Here is a 26,279-nt window from a genome sequence, read left to right as displayed (position 1 = left end):
AGTAGGCAGCCGTCAGCAAGTGCTCTCATGAGCCTTGCTTTTTTTGTTGTTTTTGTGTTTGTTTTGTCACTTTGTGTTGTTTACGTCGTGTGGACCTGATGTGGACTTTTTCCAGCATTTGTTGGCCACGACATTCATCAAGGAGGAGACTGTGCTCGGTGGTTGCGCCTTCTCGGCAGCATGGGTATACCAGCACTGTTTTTGACTGAGAGGAATGTCGGCGCCATTTGACTGTCGTTGCTGGACAGTCCGGGGCGCTTGTGTCTTGCGCCTGTAATGGGCAGCATTTTTCACAGCCCCGCTTTGTTCAGCGGAGAGATTGGTGCTGTTGAACGGTCTGCGGCTGGATGGATGTAAGTCTTGAGGAGCCAACGATGAGAAGAAAGGAGCGTTAGCGCGGAGCGCGGATGCGGATTTGGAACTGGGAGTCGCGGCTTGGAGTTTGAAGCGGATTACGTGGGACAGGAGAAGTGAACTCATCTCTTTTCGTCAATGGACGCTACAGCTTCGTGTTTGCTTTCAAAACTTAGCTTGTAGCAGACGTGTGCACATTTTCAGCATGACGTCTCTGATCCACTGGTGAAAGGACACTTTGATATTCTCCTCTTTCATCTACAACTGCTTCAGACAAAGTGTATGCAGAAAAGTGGCGAAGATTGCATGACTGTCTGTGTCCTATGTGTTGTGTTGTGTTATTTTTGTTATTTTGACTTCAAAATGGCGCCGCGTGAGTGGCTGCCTTTCCAGCAGCTCCTATATTTTGTTGTTCTACTTCTTCCTTTCATAACTTTGCTGCTGTGAATTGGGAATTTCTCCATTGCGAGACTAGAAAAAGGTTTTCTTATCTTATCTTAATCGCAACATAGAAATGAATTCTGTGCCTCACATGTCAAAACCCGGGTTTGAACCAGGGACCTTTAGATCTTCAGTCTAACGCTCTCCCAACTGAGCTATTTCGGCCTCTTGTGGAGTTTCCTCAGGCCTTTTCACCAGTCGATTAATGAGATCTTATTGGCCAAAATCACAACAGCAAGACAAAGAACACAGCGTCATACAGTAATCGCAACAAAGAATCAATTCCGATTCCTCCTCCTTATAGCTTTAACTAGGCCCTCTTCACCAGTTAATTAATAGGATCTTATCGGCCAAAATCACAAAAGTGAGTCAAATGACACATTGAAGTCCAGTAATTGCATGAAAGAAAAAGTTTCTGTGCTCTACATGCCGAAAACCACGGTTGAAGCAGAAACCTTATGATTCTCAGACGAACGGTCTCACAACTGAGCTATTTTAGCCTCTTGTGGAGTTTCTTCAGCCCTTTTCACCAGTCAATTAATGAGATCTTATCGGACAAAACAACAACAGTGAGTCAACGGACACAGCGTCATACATTAATCGCAACTTAGAAATGAATTCTGTGCCTCACATGCCGAAACCCGGGTTTGAACCAGGGACCTTTAGATCTTCAGTCTAACGCTCTCCCAACTGAGCTATTTCGGCCTCTTGCGGAGTTTCCTCAGGCCTTTTCACCAGTCGATTAATGACATATTATTGGCCAACATCACAACAGCAAGACAAGGAACACAGCGTCACACAGTCATCGCAACAAAGAATCAATTCCGATTCCTCCTCCTTATAGCTTTAACTAGGCCCTCTTCACCAGTTAATTAATAGGATGTTATCGGCCAAAATCACAAAAGTGAGTCAAATGACACATTGAAGTCCAGTAATTGCATGAAAGAAAACGTTTCTGTGCTCTACTTGCCGAAAACCACGGTTGAAGCAGAAACCTTATGATTCTCAGACGAACGGTCTCACAACTGAGCTATTTTAGCCTCTTGTGGAGTTTCTTCAGCCCTTTTCACCAGTCAATTAATGAGATCTTATCGGACAAAACAACAACAGTGAGTCAATGAACACTGCGTCATACAGTAATCGCAACATAGAAATGAACTCTGTGCCTCACATGCCGAAACCCGGGTTTGAACCAGGGACCTTTAGATCTTCAGTCTAACGCTCTCCCAACTGAGCTATTTCGGCCTCTTGCTGAGTTTCCTCAGGCCTTTTCACCAGTCGATTAATGACATATTGGCCAAAATCACAGCAGCAAGATAAAGGACACAGTGTCATCCAGTCATTGCAACAAAGAATCAATTCCGATTCATCCATCCATCCATCCATTTTCCGAACCGCTTGATCCTCACTAGGGTCGCGGGGGGTGCTGGAGCCTATCCCAGCCGTCTCCGGGCAGTAGGCGGGGGACGCCCTGAATCAGTTGCCAGCCAATCGCAGTCAATTCCGATTCCTCCTCCTTATAGCTTTAACTAGGCCCTCTTAACCAATCAATTAATGGGATCTTATCGGCCAAAATCACAAAAGTGAGTCAAATGACACATTGAAGTCCAGTAATTGCATGAAAGAAAAAGTTTCTCTGCTCTACATGCCGAAAACCCCGGTTGAAGCAGAAACCTTAAAATCTTCAGACAAACGGTCTCACAACTGAGCTACTTCAGCCTGTTGTGGAGTTTCTTCAGCCCTTTTCACCAGTCAATTAATGGGATCTTATCGGACAAAACAACAACAGTGAGTCAATGAACAGTGCGTCATACAGTAATCGCAACATAGAAATGAATACTATGCCTCACATGCCGAAACCCGGGTTTGAACCAGGGACCTTTAGATCTTCAGTCTAACGCTCTCCCAACTGAGCTATTTCAGCCTTTTGTGGAGTGTCCTCAGGCCTTTTCACCAGTCGATTAATGAGATCTTATTGGCCAAAGTCACAACAGCAAGATAAAGGACACAGTTTCATACAGTCATCGCAACAAAGAATCAATTCCTATTCCTCCTCCTTATAGCTTTAACTAGGGCCTCTTAACCAGTCAATTAATGGGATCTTATCGGCCAAAATCACAAAAGTGAGTCAAATGACACATTGAAGTCCAGTAATTGCATGAAAGAAAAAGTTTCTCTGCTCTACATGCCGAAAACCCCGGTTGAAGCAGAAACCTTAAAATCTTCAGACGAACTGTCTCACAACTGAGCTATTTCAGCCTGTTGTGGAGTTTCTTCAGCCCTTTTCACCAGTCAATTAATGGGATCTTATCGGACAAAACAAAAACAGTGAGTCAATGGACACAGCGTCATACAGTAATTGCAACATAGAAATGAATTCTGTGCCTCACATGCCGAAACCCGGGTTTGAACAAGGGACCTTTCGATCTTCAGTCTAACGCTCTCCCAACTGAGCTATTTCAGCCTCATGTGGAGGTTCCTCAGGCCTTTTCACCAGTCGATTAATGGGATCTTATTGGCCAAAATCACAACAGCAAGTCAAAGGACACAGCGTCATACAGTCATCGCAACAAAGAATCAATTCCGATTCCTCCGCCTTATAGCTTTAACTAGGCCCTCTTAACCACTCAATTAATGGTATCTTATCGGCCAAAATCACAAAAGTGAGTCAAATGACACATTGAAGTCCAGTAATTGCATGAAAGAAAAAGTTTCTGTGCTCTACGTGCCGAAAACCACGGTTGAACCAGAAACCTTAAGATTCTCAGACTAACGGTCTCACAACTGAGCTTTTTTAGCCTCTTGTGGAGTTTCTTCAGCCCTTTTCACCAGTCAATTAATGGGATCTTATCGGACAAAACAACAACAGTGAGTCAATGGACACAGCGTCATACAGTAATCACAACATAGAAATGTATTCTGTGCCTCACATGCCGAAACCCAGGTTTGAACCAGGGATCTTTAGATCTTCATTCTAACGCTCTCCCAACTGAGCTATTTCGGCCTCTTGCGGAGTTTCCTCAGGCCTTTTCACCAGTCGATTAATGACATATTATTGGCCAAAATCACAACAGCAAGATAAAGGACACAGTGTCATCCAGTCATTGCAACAAAGAATCAATACCGATTCATCCATCCATCCATCCATTTTCCGAACCGCTTGATCCTCACTAGGGTCGCGGGGGGTGCTGGAGCCTATCCCAGCCGTCTCCGGGCAGTAGGCGGGGGACACCCTGAATCAGTTGCCAGCCAATCGCAGTCAATTCCGATTCCTCCTCCTTATAGCTTTAACTAGGCCCTCTTAACCAGTCAATTAATGGGATCTTATCGGCCAAAATCACAAAAGTGAGTCAAATGACACATTGAAGTCCAGTAATTGCATGAAAGAAAAAGTTTCTGTGCTCTTCATGCCGAAAACCAGGGTTGAACCAGAAACCTTAAAATGTTCAGACAAACGGTCTCACAACTGAGCTATTTCAGCCTGTTGTGGAGTTTCTTCAGCCCTTTTCACCAGTCAATTAATGGGATCTTATCGGACAAAACAACAACAGTGAGGCAATGAACACTGCGTCATACAGTAATCGCAACATTGAAATGAATTCTGTGCCTCACATGCCGAAACCCGGGTTTGAACCAGGGAACTTTAGATCTTCAGTCTAACGTTCTCCCAACTGAGCTATTTCGGCCTCTTGCGGAGTTTCCTCAGGCCTTTTCACCAGTCGATTAATGAGATCTTATTGGCCAAAATCACAACAGCAAGACAAGGAACACAGCGTCATACAGTCATCGCAACAAAGAATCAATTCCGATTGCTCCTCCTTATAGCTTTAACTAGGCCCTCTTCACCAGTTAATTAATAGGATCTTATCGGCCAAAATCACAAAAGTGAGTCAAATGACACATTGAAGTCCAGTAATTGCATGAAAGAAAAAGTTTCTGTGCTCTACATGCCGAAAACCACGGTTGAAGAAGAAACCTTACGATTCTCAGACGAACGGTCTCACAACTGAGCTATTTTAGCCTCTTGTGGAGTTTCTTCATCCCTTTTCACCAGTCAATTAATGGGATCTTATCGGACAAAACAACAACAGTGAGTCAATGAACACCGTGTCAGACAGTAGTCGCAACATAGAAATGAATTCTGTGCCTCACATGCCGAAACCCGGGTTTGAACCAGGGACCTTTAGATCTTCAGTCTAACGCTCTCCCAACTGAGCTATTTCAGCCTCTTGTGGAGTTTCTTCAGCCCTTTTCACCAGTCAATTAATGGGATCTTATCGGACAAAACAACAGCAGTGAGTCAATGGACACAGCGTCATACAGTAATCACAACATAGAAATGAATTCTGTGCCTTACATGCCGAAACCCGGGTTTGAACCAGGGACCTTTAGATCTTCAGTCTAATGCTCTCCCAACTGAGCTATTTCGGCCTCTTGAGGAGTTTCCTCAGGCCTTTACACCAGTCGATTAATGACATATTATTGGCCAAAATCACAGCAGCAAGATAAAGGACACAGTGCCATCCAGTCATTGCAACAAAGAATCAATTCCGATTCATCCATCCATCCATCCATTTTCCGAACCGCTTGATCCTCACTAGGGTCGCGGGGGGTGCTGGAGCCTATCCCAGCCGTCTCCGGGCAGTAGGCGGGGGACACCCTGAATCAGTTGCCAGCCAATCGCAGTCAATTCCGATTCCTCCTCCTTATAGCTTTAACTAGGCCCTCTTAACCAGTCAATTAATGGGATCTTATCAGCCAAAATCACAAAAGTGAGTCAAATGACACATTGAAGTCCAGTAATTGCATGAAAGAAAAGGTTTCTGTGCTCGTCATGCCGAAAACCAGGGTTGAACCAGAAACCTTAAAATCTTCAGACAAACGGTCTCACAACTGAGCTATTTCAGCCTGTTGTGGAGGTTCTTCAGCCCTTTTCACCAGTCAATTAATGGGATCTTATCGGACAAAACAACAACAGTGAGTCAATGAACACTGCGTCATACAGTAATCGCAACATAGAAATGAATTCTGTGCCTCACATGCCGAAACCTGGGTTTGAACCAGGGACCTTTAGATCTTCAGTCTAACGCTCTCCCAACTGAGCTATTTCGGCCTCTTGCAGAGTTTCCTCAGGCCTTTTCACCAGTCGATTAATGACATATTATTGGCCAAAATCACAACAGCAAGATAAAGGACACAGTGTCATCCAGTCATTGCAACAAAGAATCAATACCGATTCATCCATCCATCCATCCATTTTCCGAACCGCTTGATCCTCACTAGGGTCGCGGGGGGTGCTGGAGCCTATCCCAGCCGTCTCTGGGCAGTAGGCGGGGGACGCTCTGAATCAGTTGCCAGCCAATCGCAGTCAATTCCGATTCCTCCTCCTTATAGCTTTAACTAGGCCCTCTTAACCAGTCAATTAATGGGATCTTATCGGCCAAAATCACAAAAGTGAGTCAAATGACACATTGAAGTCCAGTAATTGCATGAAAGAAAAAGTTTCTCTGCTCTACATGCCGAAAACCCCGGTTGAAGCAGAAACCTTAAAATCTTCAGACGAACTGTCTCACAACTGAGCTATTTCAGCCTGTTGTGGAGTTTCTTCAGCCCTTTTCACCAGTCAATTAATGGGATCTTATCGGACAAAACAAAAACAGTGAGTCATTGGACACAGCGTCATACAGTAATCGCAACATAGAAATGAATTCTGTGCCTCACATGCCGAAACCCGGGTTTGAACAAGGGACCTTTCGATCTTCAGTCTAACGCTCTCCCAACTGAGCTATTTCAGCCTCATGTGGAGGTTCCTCAGGCCTTTTCACCAGTCGATTAATGGGATCTTATTGGCCAAAATCACAACAGCAAGTCAAAGGACACAGCGTCATACAGTCATCGCAACAAAGAATCAATTCCGATTCCTCCGCCTTATAGCTTTAACTAGGCCCTCTTAACCACTCAATTAATGGGATCTTATCGGCCAAAATCACAAAAGTGAGTCAAATGACACATTGAAGTCCAGTAATTGCATGAAAGAAAAAGTTTCTGTGCTCTACGTGCCGAAAACCACGGTTGAACCAGAAACCTTAAGATTCTCAGACTAACGGTCTCACAACTGAGCTATTTTAGCCTCTTGTGGAGTTTCTTCAGCCCTTTTCACCAGTCAATTAATGAGATCTTATCGGACAAAACGACAACAACAGTGAGTCAACGGACACAGCGTCATACATTAATCGCAACATAGAAATGAACTCTGTGCCTCACATGCCGAAACCCGGGTTTGAACCAGGGACCTTTAGATCTTCAGTCTAACGCTCTCCCAACTGAGCTATTTCGGCCTCGTGCGGAGTTTCCTCAGGCCTTTTCACCAGTCGATTAATGACATATTATTGGCCAAAATCACAACAGCAAGATAAAGGACACAGTGTCATCCAGTCATTGCAACAAAGAATCAATTCCGATTCATCCATCCACCCATCCATTTTCCGAACCGCTTGATCCTCACTAGGGTCGCGGGGGGTGCTGGAGCCTATCCCAGCCGTCTCCGGGCAGTAGGCGGGGGACACCCTGAATCAGTTGCCAGCCAATCGCAGTCAATTCCGATTCCTCCTCCTTATAGCTTTCACTAGGCCCTCTTAACCAGTCAATTAATGGGATCTTATCAGCCAAAATCACAAAAGTGAGTCAAATGACACATTGAAGTCCAGTAATTGCATGAAAGAAAAAGTTTCTGTGCTCGTCATGCCGAAAACCAGGGTTGAACCAGAAACCTTAAAATGTTCTGACAAACGGTCTCACAACTGAGCTATTTCAGCCTGTTGTGGAGGTTCTTCAGCCCTTTTCACCAGTCGATTAATGAGATCTTATTGGCCAAAATCACAACAGCAAGATAAAGGACACAGTTTCATACAGTCATCGCAACAAAGAATCAATTCCTATTCCTCCTCCTTATAGCTTTAACTAGGGCCTCTTAACCAGTCAATTAATGGGATCTTATCGGCCAAAATCACAAAAGTGAGTCAAATGACACATTGAAGTCCAGTAATTGCATGAAAGAAAAAGTTTCTGTGCTCTACATGCCGAAAACCACGGTTGAAGCAGAAACCTTATGATTCTCAGACTAACGGTCTCACAACTGAGCTATTTTAGCCTCTTGTGGAGTTTCTTCAGCCCTTTTCACCAGTCAATTAATGAGATCTTATCGGACAAAACGACAACAACAGTGAGTCAACGGACACAGCGTCATACATTAATCGCAACATAGAAATGAACTCTGTGCCTCACATGCCGAAACCCGGGTTTGAACCAGGGACCTTTAGATCTTCAGTCTAACGCTCTCCCAACTGAGCTATTTCGGCCTCGTGCGGAGTTTCCTCAGGCCTTTTCACCAGTCGATTAATGACATATTATTGGCCAAAATCACAACAGCAAGATAAAGGACACAGTGTCATCCAGTCATTGCAACAAAGAATCAATTCCGATTCATCCATCCACCCATCCATTTTCCGAACCGCTTGATCCTCACTAGGGTCGCGGGGGGTGCTGGAGCCTATCCCAGCCGTCTCCGGGCAGTAGGCGGGGGACACCCTGAATCAGTTGCCAGCCAATCGCAGTCAATTCCGATTCCTCCTCCTTATAGCTTTCACTAGGCCCTCTTAACCAGTCAATTAATGGGATCTTATCAGCCAAAATCACAAAAGTGAGTCAAATGACACATTGAAGTCCAGTAATTGCATGAAAGAAAAAGTTTCTGTGCTCGTCATGCCGAAAACCAGGGTTGAACCAGAAACCTTAAAATGTTCTGACAAACGGTCTCACAACTGAGCTATTTCAGCCTGTTGTGGAGGTTCTTCAGCCCTTTTCACCAGTCGATTAATGAGATCTTATTGGCCAAAATCACAACAGCAAGATAAAGGACACAGTTTCATACAGTCATCGCAACAAAGAATCAATTCCTATTCCTCCTCCTTATAGCTTTAACTAGGGCCTCTTAACCAGTCAATTAATGGGATCTTATCGGCCAAAATCACAAAAGTGAGTCAAATGACACATTGAAGTCCAGTAATTGCATGAAAGAAAAAGTTTCTGTGCTCTACATGCCGAAAACCACGGTTGAAGCAGAAACCTTATGATTCTCAGACGAACGGTCTCACAACTGAGCTATTTTAGCCTCTTGTGGAGTTTCTTCAGCCCTTTTCACCAGTCAATTAATGAGATCTTATCGGACAAAACAACAACAGTGAGTCAACGGACACAGCGTCATACATTAATCGCAACATAGAAATGAATTCTGTGCCTCACATGCCGAAACCCGGGTTTGAACCAGGGACCTTTAGATCTTCAGTCTAACGCTCTCCCAACTGAGCTATTTCAGCCTCTTGCGGAGTTTCCTCAGGCCTTTTCACCAGTCAATTAATGGGATCTTATCGGACAAAAAAACAACAGTGAGTCAATGGACACAGCGTCATACAGTAGTCTTTGAAGTCAAGATGGCACCCGAGTAGGCAGCCGTCAGCAAGTGCTCTCATGAGCCTTGCTTTTTTTGTTGTTTTTGTGTTTGTTTTGTCACTTTGTGTTGTTTACGTCGTGTGGACCTGATGTGGACTTTTTCCAGCATTTGTTGGCCACGACATTCATCAAGGAGGAGACTGTGCTCGGTGGTTGCGCCTTCTCGGCAGCATGGGTATACCAGCACTGTTTTTGACTGAGAGGAATGTCGGCGCCATTTGACTGTCGTTGCTGGACAGTCCGGGGCGCTTGTGTCTTGCGCCTGTAATGGGCAGCATTTTTCACAGCCCCGCTTTGTTCAGCGGAGAGATTGGTGCTGTTGAACGGTCTGCGGCTGGATGGATGTAAGTCTTGAGGAGCCAACGATGAGAAGAAAGGAGCGTTAGCGCGGAGCGCGGATGCGGATTTGGAACTGGGAGTCGCGGCTTGGAGTTTGAAGCGGATTACGTGGGACAGGAGAAGTGAACTCATCTCTTTTCGTCAATGGACGCTACAGCTTCGTGTTTGCTTTCAAAACTTAGCTTGTAGCAGACGTGTGCACATTTTCAGCATGACGTCTCTGATCCACTGGTGAAAGGACACTTTGATATTCTCCTCTTTCATCTACAACTGCTTCAGACAAAGTGTATGCAGAAAAGTGGCGAAGATTGCATGACTGTCTGTGTCCTATGTGTTGTGTTGTGTTATTTTTGTTATTTTGACTTCAAAATGGCGCCGCGTGAGTGGCTGCCTTTCCAGCAGCTCCTATATTTTGTTGTTCTACTTCTTCCTTTCATAACTTTGCTGCTGTGAATTGGGAATTTCTCCATTGCGAGACTAGAAAAAGGTTTTCTTATCTTATCTTAATCGCAACATAGAAATGAATTCTGTGCCTCACATGTCAAAACCCGGGTTTGAACCAGGGACCTTTAGATCTTCAGTCTAACGCTCTCCCAACTGAGCTATTTCGGCCTCTTGTGGAGTTTCCTCAGGCCTTTTCACCAGTCGATTAATGAGATCTTATTGGCCAAAATCACAACAGCAAGACAAAGAACACAGCGTCATACAGTAATCGCAACAAAGAATCAATTCCGATTCCTCCTCCTTATAGCTTTAACTAGGCCCTCTTCACCAGTTAATTAATAGGATCTTATCGGCCAAAATCACAAAAGTGAGTCAAATGACACATTGAAGTCCAGTAATTGCATGAAAGAAAAAGTTTCTGTGCTCTACATGCCGAAAACCACGGTTGAAGCAGAAACCTTATGATTCTCAGACGAACGGTCTCACAACTGAGCTATTTTAGCCTCTTGTGGAGTTTCTTCAGCCCTTTTCACCAGTCAATTAATGAGATCTTATCGGACAAAACAACAACAGTGAGTCAACGGACACAGCGTCATACATTAATCGCAACTTAGAAATGAATTCCGTGCCTCACATGCCGAAACCCGGGTTTGAACCAGGGACCTTTAGATCTTCAGTCTAACGCTCTCCCAACTGAGCTATTTCAGCCTCTTGTGGAGTTTCTTCAGCCCTTTTCACCAGTCAATTAATGGGATCTTATCGGACAAAACAACAGCAGTGAGTCAATGGACACAGCGTCATACAGTAATCACAACATAGAAATGAATTCTGTGCCTTACATGCCGAAACCCGGGTTTGAACCAGGGACCTTTAGATCTTCAGTCTAATGCTCTCCCAACTGAGCTATTTCGGCCTCTTGAGGAGTTTCCTCAGGCCTTTACACCAGTCGATTAATGACATATTATTGGCCAAAATCACAGCAGCAAGATAAAGGACACAGTGCCATCCAGTCATTGCAACAAAGAATCAATTCCGATTCATCCATCCATCCATCCATTTTCCGAACCGCTTGATCCTCACTAGGGTCGCGGGGGGTGCTGGAGCCTATCCCAGCCGTCTCCGGGCAGTAGGCGGGGGACACCCTGAATCAGTTGCCAGCCAATCGCAGTCAATTCCGATTCCTCCTCCTTATAGCTTTAACTAGGCCCTCTTAACCAGTCAATTAATGGGATCTTATCAGCCAAAATCACAAAAGTGAGTCAAATGACACATTGAAGTCCAGTAATTGCATGAAAGAAAAGGTTTCTGTGCTCGTCATGCCGAAAACCAGGGTTGAACCAGAAACCTTAAAATCTTCAGACAAACGGTCTCACAACTGAGCTATTTCAGCCTGTTGTGGAGGTTCTTCAGCCCTTTTCACCAGTCAATTAACGGGATCTTATCGGACAAAACAACAACAGTGAGTCAATGAACACTGCGTCATACAGTAATCGCAACATAGAAATGAATTCTGTGCCTCACATGCCGAAACCTGGGTTTGAACCAGGGACCTTTAGATCTTCAGTCTAACGCTCTCCCAACTGAGCTATTTCGGCCTCTTGCAGAGTTTCCTCAGGCCTTTTCACCAGTCGATTAATGACATATTATTGGCCAAAATCACAACAGCAAGATAAAGGACACAGTGTCATCCAGTCATTGCAACAAAGAATCAATACCGATTCATCCATCCATCCATCCATTTTCCGAACCGCTTGATCCTCACTAGGGTCGCGGGGGGTGCTGGAGCCTATCCCAGCCGTCTCTGGGCAGTAGGCGGGGGACGCCCTGAATCAGTTGCCAGCCAATCGCAGTCAATTCCGATTCCTCCTCCTTATAGCTTTAACTAGGCCCTCTTAACCAGTCAATTAATGGGATCTTATCGGCCAAAATCACAAAAGTGAGTCAAATGACACATTGAAGTCCAGTAATTGCATGAAAGAAAAAGTTTCTCTGCTCTACATGCCGAAAACCCCGGTTGAAGCAGAAACCTTAAAATCTTCAGACGAACTGTCTCACAACTGAGCTATTTCAGCCTGTTGTGGAGTTTCTTCAGCCCTTTTCACCAGTCAATTAATGGGATCTTATCGGACAAAACAAAAACAGTGAGTCATTGGACACAGCGTCATACAGTAATCGCAACATAGAAATGAATTCTGTGCCTCACATGCCGAAACCCGGGTTTGAACAAGGGACCTTTCGATCTTCAGTCTAACGCTCTCCCAACTGAGCTATTTCAGCCTCATGTGGAGGTTCCTCAGGCCTTTTCACCAGTCGATTAATGGGATCTTATTGGCCAAAATCACAACAGCAAGTCAAAGGACACAGCGTCATACAGTCATCGCAACAAAGAATCAATTCCGATTCCTCCGCCTTATAGCTTTAACTAGGCCCTCTTAACCACTCAATTAATGGGATCTTATCGGCCAAAATCACAAAAGTGAGTCAAATGACACATTGAAGTCCAGTAATTGCATGAAAGAAAAAGTTTCTGTGCTCTACGTGCCGAAAACCACGGTTGAACCAGAAACCTTAAGATTCTCAGACTAACGGTCTCACAACTGAGCTATTTTAGCCTCTTGTGGAGTTTCTTCAGCCCTTTTCACCAGTCAATTAATGAGATCTTATCGGACAAAAGGACAACAACAGTGAGTCAACGGACACAGCGTCATACATTAATCGCAACATAGAAATGAACTCTGTGCCTCACATGCCGAAACCCGGGTTTGAACCAGGGACCTTTAGATCTTCAGTCTAACGCTCTCCCAACTGAGCTATTTCGGCCTCGTGCGGAGTTTCCTCAGGCCTTTTCACCAGTCGATTAATGACATATTATTGGCCAAAATCACAACAGCAAGATAAAGGATACAGTGTCATCCAGTCATTGCAACAAAGAATCAATTCCGATTCATCCATCCACCCATCCATTTTCCGAACCGCTTGATCCTCACTAGGGTCGCGGGGGGTGCTGGAGCCTATCCCAGCCGTCTCCGGGCAGTAGGCGGGGGACACCCTGAATCAGTTGCCAGCCAATCGCAGTCAATTCCGATTCCTCCTCCTTATAGCTTTCACTAGGCCCTCTTAACCAGTCAATTAATGGGATCTTATCAGCCAAAATCACAAAAGTGAGTCAAATGACACATTGAAGTCCAGTAATTGCATGAAAGAAAAAGTTTCTGTGCTCGTCATGCCGAAAACCAGGGTTGAACCAGAAACCTTAAAATGTTCTGACAAACGGTCTCACAACTGAGCTATTTCAGCCTGTTGTGGAGGTTCTTCAGCCCTTTTCACCAGTCGATTAATGAGATCTTATTGGCCAAAATCACAACAGCAAGATAAAGGACACAGTTTCATACAGTCATCGCAACAAAGAATCAATTCCTATTCCTCCTCCTTATAGCTTTAACTAGGGCCTCTTAACCAGTCAATTAATGGGATCTTATCGGCCAAAATCACAAAAGTGAGTCAAATGACACATTGAAGTCCAGTAATTGCATGAAAGAAAAAGTTTCTGTGCTCTACATGCCGAAAACCACGGTTGAAGCAGAAACCTTATGATTCTCAGACGAACGGTCTCACAACTGAGCTATTTTAGCCTCTTGTGGAGTTTCTTCAGCCCTTTTCACCAGTCAATTAATGAGATCTTATCGGACAAAACAACAACAGTGAGTCAACGGACACAGCGTCATACATTAATCGCAACATAGAAATGAATTCTGTGCCTCACATGCCGAAACCCGGGTTTGAACCAGGGACCTTTAGATCTTCAGTCTAACGCTCTCCCAACTGAGCTATTTCAGCCTCTTGCGGAGTTTCCTCAGGCCTTTTCACCAGTCAATTAATGGGATCTTATCGGACAAAAAAACAACAGTGAGTCAATGGACACAGCGTCATACAGTAGTCTTTGAAGTCAAGATGGCACCCGAGTAGGCAGCCGTCAGCAAGTGCTCTCATGAGCCTTGCTTTTTTTGTTGTTTTTGTGTTTGTTTTGTCACTTTGTGTTGTTTACGTCGTGTGGACCTGATGTGGACTTTTTCCAGCATTTGTTGGCCACGACATTCATCAAGGAGGAGACTGTGCTCGGTGGTTGCGCCTTCTCGGCAGCATGGGTATACCAGCACTGTTTTTGACTGAGAGGAATGTCGGCGCCATTTGACTGTCGTTGCTGGACAGTCCGGGGCGCTTGTGTCTTGCGCCTGTAATGGGCAGCATTTTTCACAGCCCCGCTTTGTTCAGCGGAGAGATTGGTGCTGTTGAACGGTCTGCGGCTGGATGGATGTAAGTCTTGAGGAGCCAACGATGAGAAGAAAGGAGCGTTAGCGCGGAGCGCGGATGCGGATTTGGAACTGGGAGTCGCGGCTTGGAGTTTGAAGCGGATTACGTGGGACAGGAGAAGTGAACTCATCTCTTTTCGTCAATGGACGCTACAGCTTCGTGTTTGCTTTCAAAACTTAGCTTGTAGCAGACGTGTGCACATTTTCAGCATGACGTCTCTGATCCACTGGTGAAAGGACACTTTGATATTCTCCTCTTTCATCTACAACTGCTTCAGACAAAGTGTATGCAGAAAAGTGGCGAAGATTGCATGACTGTCTGTGTCCTATGTGTTGTGTTGTGTTATTTTTGTTATTTTGACTTCAAAATGGCGCCGCGTGAGTGGCTGCCTTTCCAGCAGCTCCTATATTTTGTTGTTCTACTTCTTCCTTTCATAACTTTGCTGCTGTGAATTGGGAATTTCTCCATTGCGAGACTAGAAAAAGGTTTTCTTATCTTATCTTAATCGCAACATAGAAATGAATTCTGTGCCTCACATGTCAAAACCCGGGTTTGAACCAGGGACCTTTAGATCTTCAGTCTAACGCTCTCCCAACTGAGCTATTTCGGCCTCTTGTGGAGTTTCCTCAGGCCTTTTCACCAGTCGATTAATGAGATCTTATTGGCCAAAATCACAACAGCAAGACAAAGAACACAGCGTCATACAGTAATCGCAACAAAGAATCAATTCCGATTCCTCCTCCTTATAGCTTTAACTAGGCCCTCTTCACCAGTTAATTAATAGGATCTTATCGGCCAAAATCACAAAAGTGAGTCAAATGACACATTGAAGTCCAGTAATTGCATGAAAGAAAAAGTTTCTGTGCTCTACATGCCGAAAACCACGGTTGAAGCAGAAACCTTATGATTCTCAGACGAACGGTCTCACAACTGAGCTATTTTAGCCTCTTGTGGAGTTTCTTCAGCCCTTTTCACCAGTCAATTAATGAGATCTTATCGGACAAAACAACAACAGTGAGTCAACGGACACAGCGTCATACATTAATCGCAACTTAGAAATGAATTCTGTGCCTCACATGCCGAAACCCGGGTTTGAACCAGGGACCTTTAGATCTTCAGTCTAACGCTCTCCCAACTGAGCTATTTCGGCCTCTTGCGGAGTTTCCTCAGGCCTTTTCACCAGTCGATTAATGACATATTATTGGCCAACATCACAACAGCAAGACAAGGAACACAGCGTCACACAGTCATCGCAACAAAGAATCAATTCCGATTCCTCCTCCTTATAGCTTTAACTAGGCCCTCTTCACCAGTTAATTAATAGGATGTTATCGGCCAAAATCACAAAAGTGAGTCAAATGACACATTGAAGTCCAGTAATTGCATGAAAGAAAACGTTTCTGTGCTCTACATGCCGAAAACCACGGTTGAAGCAGAAACCTTATGATTCTCAGACGAACGGTCTCACAACTGAGCTATTTTAGCCTCTTGTGGAGTTTCTTCAGCCCTTTTCACCAGTCAATTAATGAGATCTTATCGGACAAAACAACAACAGTGAGTCAATGAACACTGCGTCATACAGTAATCGCAACATAGAAATGAACTCTGTGCCTCACATGCCGAAACCCGGGTTTGAACCAGGGACCTTTAGATCTTCAGTCTAACGCTCTCCCAACTGAGCTATTTCGGCCTCTTGCTGAGTTTCCTCAGGCCTTTTCACCAGTCGATTAATGACATATTGGCCAAAATCACAGCAGCAAGATAAAGGACACAGTGTCATCCAGTCATTGCAACAAAGAATCAATTCCGATTCATCCATCCATCCATCCATTTTCCGAACCGCTTGATCCTCACTAGGGTCGCGGGGGGTGCTGGAGCCTATCCCAGCCGTCTCCGGGCAGTAGGCGGGGGACGCCCTGAATCAGTTGCCAGCCAATCGCAGTCAATTCCGATTCCTCCTCCTTATAGCTTTAACTAGGCCCTCTTAACCAATCAATTAATGGGATCTTATCGGCCAAAATCACAAAAGTGAGTCAAATGACACATTGAAGTCCAGTAATTGCATGAAAGAAAAAGTTTCTCTGCTCTACATGCCGAAAACCCCGGTTGAAGCAGAAACCTTAAAATCTTCAGACAAACGGTCTCACAACTGAGCTACTTCAGCCTGTTGTGGAGTTTCTTCAGCCCTTTTCACCAGTCAATTAATGGGATCTTATCGGACAAAACAACAACAGTGAGTCAATGAACAGTGCGTCATACAGTAATCGCAACATAGAAATGAATACTATGCCTCACATGCCGAAACCCGGGTTTGAACCAGGGACCTTTAGATCTTCAGTCTAACGCTCTCCCAACTGAGCTATTTCAGCCTTTTGTGGAGTGTCCTCAGGCCTTTTCACCAGTCGATTAATGAGATCTTATTGGCCAAAGTCACAACAGCAAGATAAAGGACACAGTTTCATACAGTCATCGCAACAAAGAATCAATTCCTATTCCTCCTCCTTATAGCTTTAACTAGGGCCTCTTAACCAGTCAATTAATGGGATCTTATCGGCCAAAATCACAAAAGTGAGTCAAATGACACATTGAAGTCCAGTAATTGCATGAAAGAAAAAGTTTCTCTGCTCTACATGCCGAAAACCCCGGTTGAAGCAGAAACCTTAAAATCTTCAGACGAACTGTCTCACAACTGAGCTATTTCAGCCTGTTGTGGAGTTTCTTCAGCCCTTTTCACCAGTCAATTAATGGGATCTTATCGGACAAAACAAAAACAGTGAGTCAATGGACACAGCGTCATACAGTAATTGCAACATAGAAATGAATTCTGTGCCTCACATGCCGAAACCCGGGTTTGAACAAGGGACCTTTCGATCTTCAGTCTAACGCTCTCCCAACTGAGCTATTTCAGCCTCATGTGGAGGTTCCTCAGGCCTTTTCACCAGTCGATTAATGGGATCTTATTGGCCAAAATCACAACAGCAAGTCAAAGGACACAGCGTCATACAGTCATCGCAACAAAGAATCAATTCCGATTCCTCCGCCTTATAGCTTTAACTAGGCCCTCTTAACCACTCAATTAATGGGATCTTATCGGCCAAAATCACAAAAGTGAGTCAAATGACACATTGAAGTCCAGTAATTGCATGAAAGAAAAAGTTTCTGTGCTCTACGTGCCGAAAACCACGGTTGAACCAGAAACCTTAAGATTCTCAGACTAACGGTCTCACAACTGAGCTTTTTTAGCCTCTTGTGGAGTTTCTTCAGCCCTTTTCACCAGTCAATTAATGGGATCTTATCGGACAAAACAACAACAGTGAGTCAATGGACACAGCGTCATACAGTAATCACAACATAGAAATGTATTCTGTGCCTCACATGCCGAAACCCAGGTTTGAACCAGGGATCTTTAGATCTTCATTCTAACGCTCTCCCAACTGAGCTATTTCGGCCTCTTGCGGAGTTTCCTCAGGCCTTTTCACCAGTCGATTAATGACATATTATTGGCCAAAATCACAACAGCAAGATAAAGGACACAGTGTCATCCAGTCATTGCAACAAAGAATCAATACCGATTCATCCATCCATCCATCCATTTTCCGAACCGCTTGATCCTCACTAGGGTCGCGGGGGGTGCTGGAGCCTATCCCAGCCGTCTCCGGGCAGTAGGCGGGGGACACCCTGAATCAGTTGCCAGCCAATCGCAGTCAATTCCGATTCCTCCTCCTTATAGCTTTAACTAGGCCCTCTTAACCAGTCAATTAATGGGATCTTATCGGCCAAAATCACAAAAGTGAGTCAAATGACACATTGAAGTCCAGTAATTGCATGAAAGAAAAAGTTTCTGTGCTCTTCATGCCGAAAACCAGGGTTGAACCAGAAACCTTAAAATGTTCAGACAAACGGTCTCACAACTGAGCTATTTCAGCCTGTTGTGGAGTTTCTTCAGCCCTTTTCACCAGTCAATTAATGGGATCTTATCGGACAAAACAACAACAGTGAGGCAATGAACACTGCGTCATACAGTAATCGCAACATTGAAATGAATTCTGTGCCTCACATGCCGAAACCCGGGTTTGAACCAGGGAACTTTAGATCTTCAGTCTAACGTTCTCCCAACTGAGCTATTTCGGCCTCTTGCGGAGTTTCCTCAGGCCTTTTCACCAGTCGATTAATGAGATCTTATTGGCCAAAATCACAACAGCAAGACAAGGAACACAGCGTCATACAGTCATCGCAACAAAGAATCAATTCCGATTGCTCCTCCTTATAGCTTTAACTAGGCCCTCTTCACCAGTTAATTAATAGGATCTTATCGGCCAAAATCACAAAAGTGAGTCAAATGACACATTGAAGTCCAGTAATTGCATGAAAGAAAAAGTTTCTGTGCTCTACATGCCGAAAACCACGGTTGAAGAAGAAACCTTACGATTCTCAGACGAACGGTCTCACAACTGAGCTATTTTAGCCTCTTGTGGAGTTTCTTCATCCCTTTTCACCAGTCAATTAATGGGATCTTATCGGACAAAACAACAACAGTGAGTCAATGAACACCGTGTCAGACAGTAGTCGCAACATAGAAATGAATTCTGTGCCTCACATGCCGAAACCCGGGTTTGAACCAGGGACCTTTAGATCTTCAGTCTAACGCTCTCCCAACTGAGCTATTTCAGCCTCTTGTGGAGTTTCTTCAGCCCTTTTCACCAGTCAATTAATGGGATCTTATCGGACAAAACAACAGCAGTGAGTCAATGGACACAGCGTCATACAGTAATCACAACATAGAAATGAATTCTGTGCCTTACATGCCGAAACCCGGGTTTGAACCAGGGACCTTTAGATCTTCAGTCTAATGCTCTCCCAACTGAGCTATTTCGGCCTCTTGAGGAGTTTCCTCAGGCCTTTACACCAGTCGATTAATGACATATTATTGGCCAAAATCACAGCAGCAAGATAAAGGACACAGTGCCATCCAGTCATTGCAACAAAGAATCAATTCCGATTCATCCATCCATCCATCCATTTTCCGAACCGCTTGATCCTCACTAGGGTCGCGGGGGGTGCTGGAGCCTATCCCAGCCGTCTCCGGGCAGTAGGCGGGGGACACCCTGAATCAGTTGCCAGCCAATCGCAGTCAATTCCGATTCCTCCTCCTTATAGCTTTAACTAGGCCCTCTTAACCAGTCAATTAATGGGATCTTATCAGCCAAAATCACAAAAGTGAGTCAAATGACACATTGAAGTCCAGTAATTGCATGAAAGAAAAGGTTTCTGTGCTCGTCATGCCGAAAACCAGGGTTGAACCAGAAACCTTAAAATCTTCAGACAAACGGTCTCACAACTGAGCTATTTCAGCCTGTTGTGGAGGTTCTTCAGCCCTTTTCACCAGTCAATTAATGGGATCTTATCGGACAAAACAACAACAGTGAGTCAATGAACACTGCGTCATACAGTAATCGCAACATAGAAATGAATTCTGTGCCTCACATGCCGAAACCTGGGTTTGAACCAGGGACCTTTAGATCTTCAGTCTAACGCTCTCCCAACTGAGCTATTTCGGCCTCTTGCAGAGTTTCCTCAGGCCTTTTCACCAGTCGATTAATGACATATTATTGGCCAAAATCACAACAGCAAGATAAAGGACACAGTGTCATCCAGTCATTGCAACAAAGAATCAATACCGATTCATCCATCCATCCATCCATTTTCCGAACCGCTTGATCCTCACTAGGGTCGCGGGGGGTGCTGGAGCCTATCCCAGCCGTCTCTGGGCAGTAGGCGGGGGACGCCCTGAATCAGTTGCCAGCCAATCGCAGTCAATTCCGATTCCTCCTCCTTATAGCTTTAACTAGGCCCTCTTAACCAGTCAATTAATGGGATCTTATCGGCCAAAATCACAAAAGTGAGTCAAATGACACATTGAAGTCCAGTAATTGCATGAAAGAAAAAGTTTCTCTGCTCTACATGCCGAAAACCCCGGTTGAAGCAGAAACCTTAAAATCTTCAGACGAACTGTCTCACAACTGAGCTATTTCAGCCTGTTGTGGAGTTTCTTCAGCCCTTTTCACCAGTCAATTAATGGGATCTTATCGGACAAAACAAAAACAGTGAGTCATTGGACACAGCGTCATACAGTAATCGCAACATAGAAATGAATTCTGTGCCTCACATGCCGAAACCCGGGTTTGAACAAGGGACCTTTCGATCTTCAGTCTAACGCTCTCCCAACTGAGCTATTTCAGCCTCATGTGGAGGTTCCTCAGGCCTTTTCACCAGTCGATTAATGGGATCTTATTGGCCAAAATCACAACAGCAAGTCAAAGGACACAGCGTCATACAGTCATCGCAACAAAGAATCAATTCCGATTCCTCCGCCTTATAGCTTTAACTAGGCCCTCTTAACCACTCAATTAATGGGATCTTATCGGCCAAAATCACAAAAGTGAGTCAAATGACACATTGAAGTCCAGTAATTGCATGAAAGAAAAAGTTTCTGTGCTCTACGTGCCGAAAACCACGGTTGAACCAGAAACCTTAAGATTCTCAGACTAACGGTCTCACAACTGAGCTATTTTAGCCTCTTGTGGAGTTTCTTCAGCCCTTTTCACCAGTCAATTAATGAGATCTTATCGGACAAAACGACAACAACAGTGAGTCAACGGACACAGCGTCATACATTAATCGCAACATAGAAATGAACTCTGTGCCTCACATGCCGAAACCCGGGTTTGAACCAGGGACCTTTAGATCTTCAGTCTAACGCTCTCCCAACTGAGCTATTTCGGCCTCGTGCGGAGTTTCCTCAGGCCTTTTCACCAGTCGATTAATGACATATTATTGGCCAAAATCACAACAGCAAGATAAAGGACACAGTGTCATCCAGTCATTGCAACAAAGAATCAATTCCGATTCATCCATCCACCCATCCATTTTCCGAACCGCTTGATCCTCACTAGGGTCGCGGGGGGTGCTGGAGCCTATCCCAGCCGTCTCCGGGCAGTAGGCGGGGGACACCCTGAATCAGTTGCCAGCCAATCGCAGTCAATTCCGATTCCTCCTCCTTATAGCTTTCACTAGGCCCTCTTAACCAGTCAATTAATGGGATCTTATCAGCCAAAATCACAAAAGTGAGTCAAATGACACATTGAAGTCCAGTAATTGCATGAAAGAAAAAGTTTCTGTGCTCGTCATGCCGAAAACCAGGGTTGAACCAGAAACCTTAAAATGTTCTGACAAACGGTCTCACAACTGAGCTATTTCAGCCTGTTGTGGAGGTTCTTCAGCCCTTTTCACCAGTCGATTAATGAGATCTTATTGGCCAAAATCACAACAGCAAGATAAAGGACTCAGTTTCATACAGTCATCGCAACAAAGAATCAATTCCTATTCCTCCTCCTTATAGCTTTAACTAGGGCCTCTTAACCAGTCAATTAATGGGATCTTATCGGCCAAAATCACAAAAGTGAGTCAAATGACACATTGAAGTCCAGTAATTGCATGAAAGAAAAAGTTTCTGTGCTCTACATGCCGAAAACCACGGTTGAAGCAGAAACCTTATGATTCTCAGACTAACGGTCTCACAACTGAGCTATTTTAGCCTCTTGTGGAGTTTCTTCAGCCCTTTTCACCAGTCAATTAATGAGATCTTATCGGACGAAACGACAACAACAGTGAGTCAACGGACACAGCGTCATACATTAATCGCAACATAGAAATGAACTCTGTGCCTCACATGCCGAAACCCGGGTTTGAACCAGGGACCTTTAGATCTTCAGTCTAACGCTCTCCCAACTGAGCTATTTCGGCCTCGTGCGGAGTTTCCTCAGGCCTTTTCACCAGTCGATTAATGACATATTATTGGCCAAAATCACAACAGCAAGATAAAGGACACAGTGTCATCCAGTCATTGCAACAAAGAATCAATTCCGATTCATCCATCCACCCATCCATTTTCCGAACCGCTTGATCCTCACTAGGGTCGCGGGGGGTGCTGGAGCCTATCCCAGCCGTCTCCGGGCAGTAGGCGGGGGACACCCTGAATCAGTTGCCAGCCAATCGCAGTCAATTCCGATTCCTCCTCCTTATAGCTTTCACTAGGCCCTCTTAACCAGTCAATTAATGGGATCTTATCAGCCAAAATCACAAAAGTGAGTCAAATGACACATTGAAGTCCAGTAATTGCATGAAAGAAAAAGTTTCTGTGCTCGTCATGCCGAAAACCAGGGTTGAACCAGAAACCTTAAAATGTTCTGACAAACGGTCTCACAACTGAGCTATTTCAGCCTGTTGTGGAGGTTCTTCAGCCCTTTTCACCAGTCGATTAATGAGATCTTATTGGCCAAAATCACAACAGCAAGATAAAGGACACAGTTTCATACAGTCATCGCAACAAAGAATCAATTCCTATTCCTCCTCCTTATAGCTTTAACTAGGGCCTCTTAACCAGTCAATTAATGGGATCTTATCGGCCAAAATCACAAAAGTGAGTCAAATGACACATTGAAGTCCAGTAATTGCATGAAAGAAAAAGTTTCTGTGCTCTACATGCCGAAAACCACGGTTGAAGCAGAAACCTTATGATTCTCAGACGAACGGTCTCACAACTGAGCTATTTTAGCCTCTTGTGGAGTTTCTTCAGCCCTTTTCACCAGTCAATTAATGAGATCTTATCGGACAAAACAACAACAGTGAGTCAACGGACACAGCGTCATACATTAATCGCAACATAGAAATGAATTCTGTGCCTCACATGCCGAAACCCGGGTTTGAACCAGGGACCTTTAGATCTTCAGTCTAACGCTCTCCCAACTGAGCTATTTCAGCCTCTTGCGGAGTTTCCTCAGGCCTTTTCACCAGTCAATTAATGGGATCTTATCGGACAAAAAAACAGCAGTGAGTCAATGGACACAGCGTCATACAGTAGTCTTTGAAGTCAAGATGGCACCCGAGTAGGCAGCCGTCAGCAAGTGCTCTCATGAGCCTTGCTTTTTTTGTTGTTTTTGTGTTTGTTTTGTCACTTTGTGTTGTTTACGTCGTGTGGACCTGATGTGGACTTTTTCCAGCATTTGTTGGCCACGACATTCATCAAGGAGGAGACTGTGCTCGGTGGTTGCGCCTTCTCGGCAGCATGGGTATACCAGCACTGTTTTTGACTGAGAGGAATGTCGGCGCCATTTGACTGTCGTTGCTGGACAGTCCGGGGCGCTTGTGTCTTGCGCCTGTAATGGGCAGCATTTTTCACAGCCCCGCTTTGTTCAGCGGAGAGATTGGTGCTGTTGAACGGTCTGCGGCTGGATGGATGTAAGTCTTGAGGAGCCAACGATGAGAAGAAAGGAGCGTTAGCGCGGAGCGCGGATGCGGATTTGGAACTGGGAGTCGCGGCTTGGAGTTTGAAGCGGATTACGTGGGACAGGAGAAGTGAACTCATCTCTTTTCGTCAATGGACGCTACAGCTTCGTGTTTGCTTTCAAAACTTAGCTTGTAGCAGACGTGTGCACATTTTCAGCATGACGTCTCTGATCCACTGGTGAAAGGACACTTTGATATTCTCCTCTTTCATCTACAACTGCTTCAGACAAAGTGTATGCAGAAAAGTGGCGAAGATTGCATGACTGTCTGTGTCCTATGTGTTGTGTTGTGTTATTTTTGTTATTTTGACTTCAAAATGGCGCCGCGTGAGTGGCTGCCTTTCCAGCAGCTCCTATATTTTGTTGTTCTACTTCTTCCTTTCATAACTTTGCTGCTGTGAATTGGGAATTTCTCCATTGCGAGACTAGAAAAAGGTTTTCTTATCTTAATCGCAACATAGAAATGAATTCTGTGCCTCACATGTCAAAACCCGGGTTTGAACCAGGGACCTTTAGATCTTCAGTCTAACGCTCTCCCAACTGAGCTATTTCGGCCTCTTGTGGAGTTTCCTCAGGCCTTTTCACCAGTCGATTAATGAGATCTTATTGGCCAAAATCACAACAGCAAGACAAAGAACACAGCGTCATACAGTAATCGCAACAAAGAATCAATTCCGATTCCTCCTCCTTATAGCTTTAACTAGGCCCTCTTCACCAGTTAATTAATAGGATCTTATCGGCCAAAATCACAAAAGTGAGTCAAATGACACATTGAAGTCCAGTAATTGCATGAAAGAAAAAGTTTCTGTGCTCTACATGCCGAAAACCACGGTTGAAGCAGAAACCTTATGATTCTCAGACGAACGGTCTCACAACTGAGCTATTTTAGCCTCTTGTGGAGTTTCTTCAGCCCTTTTCACCAGTCAATTAATGAGATCTTATCGGACAAAACAACAACAGTGAGTCAACGGACACAGCGTCATACATTAATCGCAACTTAGAAATGAATTCCGTGCCTCACATGCCGAAACCCGGGTTTGAACCAGGGACCTTTAGATCTTCAGTCTAACGCTCTCCCAACTGAGCTATTTCGGCCTCTTGCGGAGTTTCCTCAGGCCTTTTCACCAGTCGATTAATGACATATTATTGGCCAAAATCACAACAGCAAGACAAGGAACACAGCGTCATACAGTCATCGCAACAAAGAATCAATTCCGATTGCTCCTCCTTATAGCTTTAACTAGGCCCTCTTCACCAGTTAATTAATAGGATCTTATCGGCCAAAATCACAAAAGTGAGTCAAATGACACATTGAAGTCCAGTAATTGCATGAAAGAAAAAGTTTCTGTGCTCTTCATGCCGAAAACCAGGGTTGAACCAGAAACCTTAAAATGTTCAGACAAACGGTCTCACAACTGAGCTATTTCAGCCTGTTGTGGAGTTTCTTCAGCCCTTTTCACCAGTCAATTAATGGGATCTTATCGGACAAAACAACAACAGTGAGGCAATGAACACTGCGTCATACAGTAATCGCAACATTGAAATGAATTCTGTGCCTCACATGCCGAAACCCGGGTTTGAACCAGGGAACTTTAGATCTTCAGTCTAACGTTCTCCCAACTGAGCTATTTCGGCCTCTTGCGGAGTTTCCTCAGGCCTTTTCACCAGTCGATTAATGAGATCTTATTGGCCAAAATCACAACAGCAAGACAAGGAACACAGCGTCATACAGTCATCGCAACAAAGAATCAATTCCGATTGCTCCTCCTTATAGCTTTAACTAGGCCCTCTTCACCAGTTAATTAATAGGATCTTATCGGCCAAAATCACAAAAGTGAGTCAAATGACACATTGAAGTCCAGTAATTGCATGAAAGAAAAAGTTTCTGTGCTCTACATGCCGAAAACCACGGTTGAAGAAGAAACCTTACGATTCTCAGACGAACGGTCTCACAACTGAGCTATTTTAGCCTCTTGTGGAGTTTCTTCATCCCTTTTCACCAGTCAATTAATGGGATCTTATCGGACAAAACAACAACAGTGAGTCAATGAACACCGTGTCAGACAGTAGTCGCAACATAGAAATGAATTCTGTGCCTCACATGCCGAAACCCGGGTTTGAACCAGGGACCTTTAGATCTTCAGTCTAACGCTCTCCCAACTGAGCTATTTCAGCCTCTTGTGGAGTTTCTTCAGCCCTTTTCACCAGTCAATTAATGGGATCTTATCGGACAAAACAACAGCAGTGAGTCAATGGACACAGCGTCATACAGTAATCACAACATAGAAATGAATTCTGTGCCTTACATGCCGAAACCCGGGTTTGAACCAGGGACCTTTAGATCTTCAGTCTAATGCTCTCCCAACTGAGCTATTTCGGCCTCTTGAGGAGTTTCCTCAGGCCTTTACACCAGTCGATTAATGACATATTATTGGCCAAAATCACAGCAGCAAGATAAAGGACACAGTGCCATCCAGTCATTGCAACAAAGAATCAATTCCGATTCATCCATCCATCCATCCATTTTCCGAACCGCTT

At 44.5% G+C, this 26,279-nt stretch overlaps 33 non-coding genes across 33 annotated transcripts; all 33 read right to left on the bottom strand.

The window, feature by feature from the left end:
- Nucleotides 1-887: 887 nt before the first annotated feature.
- On the bottom strand, nucleotides 888-960 carry trnaf-gaa (transfer RNA phenylalanine (anticodon GAA)). The gene has a single exon. It is a non-coding gene; the product is annotated as a tRNA-Phe (tRNA).
- Nucleotides 961-1,427: 467 nt separating this feature from the next.
- trnaf-gaa (transfer RNA phenylalanine (anticodon GAA)) lies at nucleotides 1,428-1,500 on the bottom strand. The gene has a single exon. It is a non-coding gene; the product is annotated as a tRNA-Phe (tRNA).
- A 467-nt stretch (nucleotides 1,501-1,967) lies between these two features.
- Nucleotides 1,968-2,040, bottom strand: trnaf-gaa (transfer RNA phenylalanine (anticodon GAA)). The gene has a single exon. It is a non-coding gene; the product is annotated as a tRNA-Phe (tRNA).
- A 606-nt stretch (nucleotides 2,041-2,646) lies between these two features.
- Nucleotides 2,647-2,719, bottom strand: trnaf-gaa (transfer RNA phenylalanine (anticodon GAA)). Its single transcript has one exon. It is a non-coding gene; the product is annotated as a tRNA-Phe (tRNA).
- Nucleotides 2,720-4,408: 1,689 nt separating this feature from the next.
- trnaf-gaa (transfer RNA phenylalanine (anticodon GAA)) lies at nucleotides 4,409-4,481 on the bottom strand. Its single transcript has one exon. It is a non-coding gene; the product is annotated as a tRNA-Phe (tRNA).
- Nucleotides 4,482-4,948: 467 nt separating this feature from the next.
- On the bottom strand, nucleotides 4,949-5,021 carry trnaf-gaa (transfer RNA phenylalanine (anticodon GAA)). The gene has a single exon. It is a non-coding gene; the product is annotated as a tRNA-Phe (tRNA).
- A 132-nt stretch (nucleotides 5,022-5,153) lies between these two features.
- Nucleotides 5,154-5,226, bottom strand: trnaf-gaa (transfer RNA phenylalanine (anticodon GAA)). Its single transcript has one exon. It is a non-coding gene; the product is annotated as a tRNA-Phe (tRNA).
- A 609-nt stretch (nucleotides 5,227-5,835) lies between these two features.
- trnaf-gaa (transfer RNA phenylalanine (anticodon GAA)) lies at nucleotides 5,836-5,908 on the bottom strand. Its single transcript has one exon. It is a non-coding gene; the product is annotated as a tRNA-Phe (tRNA).
- A 1,152-nt stretch (nucleotides 5,909-7,060) lies between these two features.
- Nucleotides 7,061-7,133, bottom strand: trnaf-gaa (transfer RNA phenylalanine (anticodon GAA)). Its single transcript has one exon. It is a non-coding gene; the product is annotated as a tRNA-Phe (tRNA).
- Nucleotides 7,134-8,080: 947 nt separating this feature from the next.
- trnaf-gaa (transfer RNA phenylalanine (anticodon GAA)) lies at nucleotides 8,081-8,153 on the bottom strand. Its single transcript has one exon. It is a non-coding gene; the product is annotated as a tRNA-Phe (tRNA).
- Nucleotides 8,154-9,097: 944 nt separating this feature from the next.
- On the bottom strand, nucleotides 9,098-9,170 carry trnaf-gaa (transfer RNA phenylalanine (anticodon GAA)). Its single transcript has one exon. It is a non-coding gene; the product is annotated as a tRNA-Phe (tRNA).
- Nucleotides 9,171-10,181: 1,011 nt separating this feature from the next.
- Nucleotides 10,182-10,254, bottom strand: trnaf-gaa (transfer RNA phenylalanine (anticodon GAA)). Its single transcript has one exon. It is a non-coding gene; the product is annotated as a tRNA-Phe (tRNA).
- A 467-nt stretch (nucleotides 10,255-10,721) lies between these two features.
- On the bottom strand, nucleotides 10,722-10,794 carry trnaf-gaa (transfer RNA phenylalanine (anticodon GAA)). Its single transcript has one exon. It is a non-coding gene; the product is annotated as a tRNA-Phe (tRNA).
- Nucleotides 10,795-10,926: 132 nt separating this feature from the next.
- Nucleotides 10,927-10,999, bottom strand: trnaf-gaa (transfer RNA phenylalanine (anticodon GAA)). Its single transcript has one exon. It is a non-coding gene; the product is annotated as a tRNA-Phe (tRNA).
- A 609-nt stretch (nucleotides 11,000-11,608) lies between these two features.
- trnaf-gaa (transfer RNA phenylalanine (anticodon GAA)) lies at nucleotides 11,609-11,681 on the bottom strand. The gene has a single exon. It is a non-coding gene; the product is annotated as a tRNA-Phe (tRNA).
- A 1,152-nt stretch (nucleotides 11,682-12,833) lies between these two features.
- On the bottom strand, nucleotides 12,834-12,906 carry trnaf-gaa (transfer RNA phenylalanine (anticodon GAA)). The gene has a single exon. It is a non-coding gene; the product is annotated as a tRNA-Phe (tRNA).
- A 944-nt stretch (nucleotides 12,907-13,850) lies between these two features.
- trnaf-gaa (transfer RNA phenylalanine (anticodon GAA)) lies at nucleotides 13,851-13,923 on the bottom strand. The gene has a single exon. It is a non-coding gene; the product is annotated as a tRNA-Phe (tRNA).
- Nucleotides 13,924-14,934: 1,011 nt separating this feature from the next.
- trnaf-gaa (transfer RNA phenylalanine (anticodon GAA)) lies at nucleotides 14,935-15,007 on the bottom strand. Its single transcript has one exon. It is a non-coding gene; the product is annotated as a tRNA-Phe (tRNA).
- A 467-nt stretch (nucleotides 15,008-15,474) lies between these two features.
- Nucleotides 15,475-15,547, bottom strand: trnaf-gaa (transfer RNA phenylalanine (anticodon GAA)). Its single transcript has one exon. It is a non-coding gene; the product is annotated as a tRNA-Phe (tRNA).
- A 467-nt stretch (nucleotides 15,548-16,014) lies between these two features.
- On the bottom strand, nucleotides 16,015-16,087 carry trnaf-gaa (transfer RNA phenylalanine (anticodon GAA)). Its single transcript has one exon. It is a non-coding gene; the product is annotated as a tRNA-Phe (tRNA).
- Nucleotides 16,088-16,693: 606 nt separating this feature from the next.
- Nucleotides 16,694-16,766, bottom strand: trnaf-gaa (transfer RNA phenylalanine (anticodon GAA)). Its single transcript has one exon. It is a non-coding gene; the product is annotated as a tRNA-Phe (tRNA).
- Nucleotides 16,767-18,455: 1,689 nt separating this feature from the next.
- trnaf-gaa (transfer RNA phenylalanine (anticodon GAA)) lies at nucleotides 18,456-18,528 on the bottom strand. The gene has a single exon. It is a non-coding gene; the product is annotated as a tRNA-Phe (tRNA).
- A 467-nt stretch (nucleotides 18,529-18,995) lies between these two features.
- On the bottom strand, nucleotides 18,996-19,068 carry trnaf-gaa (transfer RNA phenylalanine (anticodon GAA)). Its single transcript has one exon. It is a non-coding gene; the product is annotated as a tRNA-Phe (tRNA).
- Nucleotides 19,069-19,200: 132 nt separating this feature from the next.
- On the bottom strand, nucleotides 19,201-19,273 carry trnaf-gaa (transfer RNA phenylalanine (anticodon GAA)). The gene has a single exon. It is a non-coding gene; the product is annotated as a tRNA-Phe (tRNA).
- A 609-nt stretch (nucleotides 19,274-19,882) lies between these two features.
- Nucleotides 19,883-19,955, bottom strand: trnaf-gaa (transfer RNA phenylalanine (anticodon GAA)). The gene has a single exon. It is a non-coding gene; the product is annotated as a tRNA-Phe (tRNA).
- A 1,152-nt stretch (nucleotides 19,956-21,107) lies between these two features.
- trnaf-gaa (transfer RNA phenylalanine (anticodon GAA)) lies at nucleotides 21,108-21,180 on the bottom strand. The gene has a single exon. It is a non-coding gene; the product is annotated as a tRNA-Phe (tRNA).
- A 947-nt stretch (nucleotides 21,181-22,127) lies between these two features.
- On the bottom strand, nucleotides 22,128-22,200 carry trnaf-gaa (transfer RNA phenylalanine (anticodon GAA)). The gene has a single exon. It is a non-coding gene; the product is annotated as a tRNA-Phe (tRNA).
- A 944-nt stretch (nucleotides 22,201-23,144) lies between these two features.
- On the bottom strand, nucleotides 23,145-23,217 carry trnaf-gaa (transfer RNA phenylalanine (anticodon GAA)). Its single transcript has one exon. It is a non-coding gene; the product is annotated as a tRNA-Phe (tRNA).
- A 1,006-nt stretch (nucleotides 23,218-24,223) lies between these two features.
- On the bottom strand, nucleotides 24,224-24,296 carry trnaf-gaa (transfer RNA phenylalanine (anticodon GAA)). The gene has a single exon. It is a non-coding gene; the product is annotated as a tRNA-Phe (tRNA).
- Nucleotides 24,297-24,763: 467 nt separating this feature from the next.
- On the bottom strand, nucleotides 24,764-24,836 carry trnaf-gaa (transfer RNA phenylalanine (anticodon GAA)). The gene has a single exon. It is a non-coding gene; the product is annotated as a tRNA-Phe (tRNA).
- A 467-nt stretch (nucleotides 24,837-25,303) lies between these two features.
- trnaf-gaa (transfer RNA phenylalanine (anticodon GAA)) lies at nucleotides 25,304-25,376 on the bottom strand. The gene has a single exon. It is a non-coding gene; the product is annotated as a tRNA-Phe (tRNA).
- A 467-nt stretch (nucleotides 25,377-25,843) lies between these two features.
- On the bottom strand, nucleotides 25,844-25,916 carry trnaf-gaa (transfer RNA phenylalanine (anticodon GAA)). The gene has a single exon. It is a non-coding gene; the product is annotated as a tRNA-Phe (tRNA).
- Nucleotides 25,917-26,048: 132 nt separating this feature from the next.
- Nucleotides 26,049-26,121, bottom strand: trnaf-gaa (transfer RNA phenylalanine (anticodon GAA)). The gene has a single exon. It is a non-coding gene; the product is annotated as a tRNA-Phe (tRNA).
- Between the last annotated feature and the right edge of the window lie 158 nt (nucleotides 26,122-26,279).

The sequence above is a fragment of the Hippocampus guttulatus genome, chromosome 19 (assembly GCF_054856545.1).
Source record: "Hippocampus guttulatus isolate MCC_2025c chromosome 19, RoL_Hgut_1.0, whole genome shotgun sequence".
NCBI classification, from domain to species: Eukaryota; Metazoa; Chordata; class Actinopteri; order Syngnathiformes; family Syngnathidae; genus Hippocampus; species Hippocampus guttulatus.
This window is presented reverse-complemented; position numbering and strand designations above follow the sequence as displayed.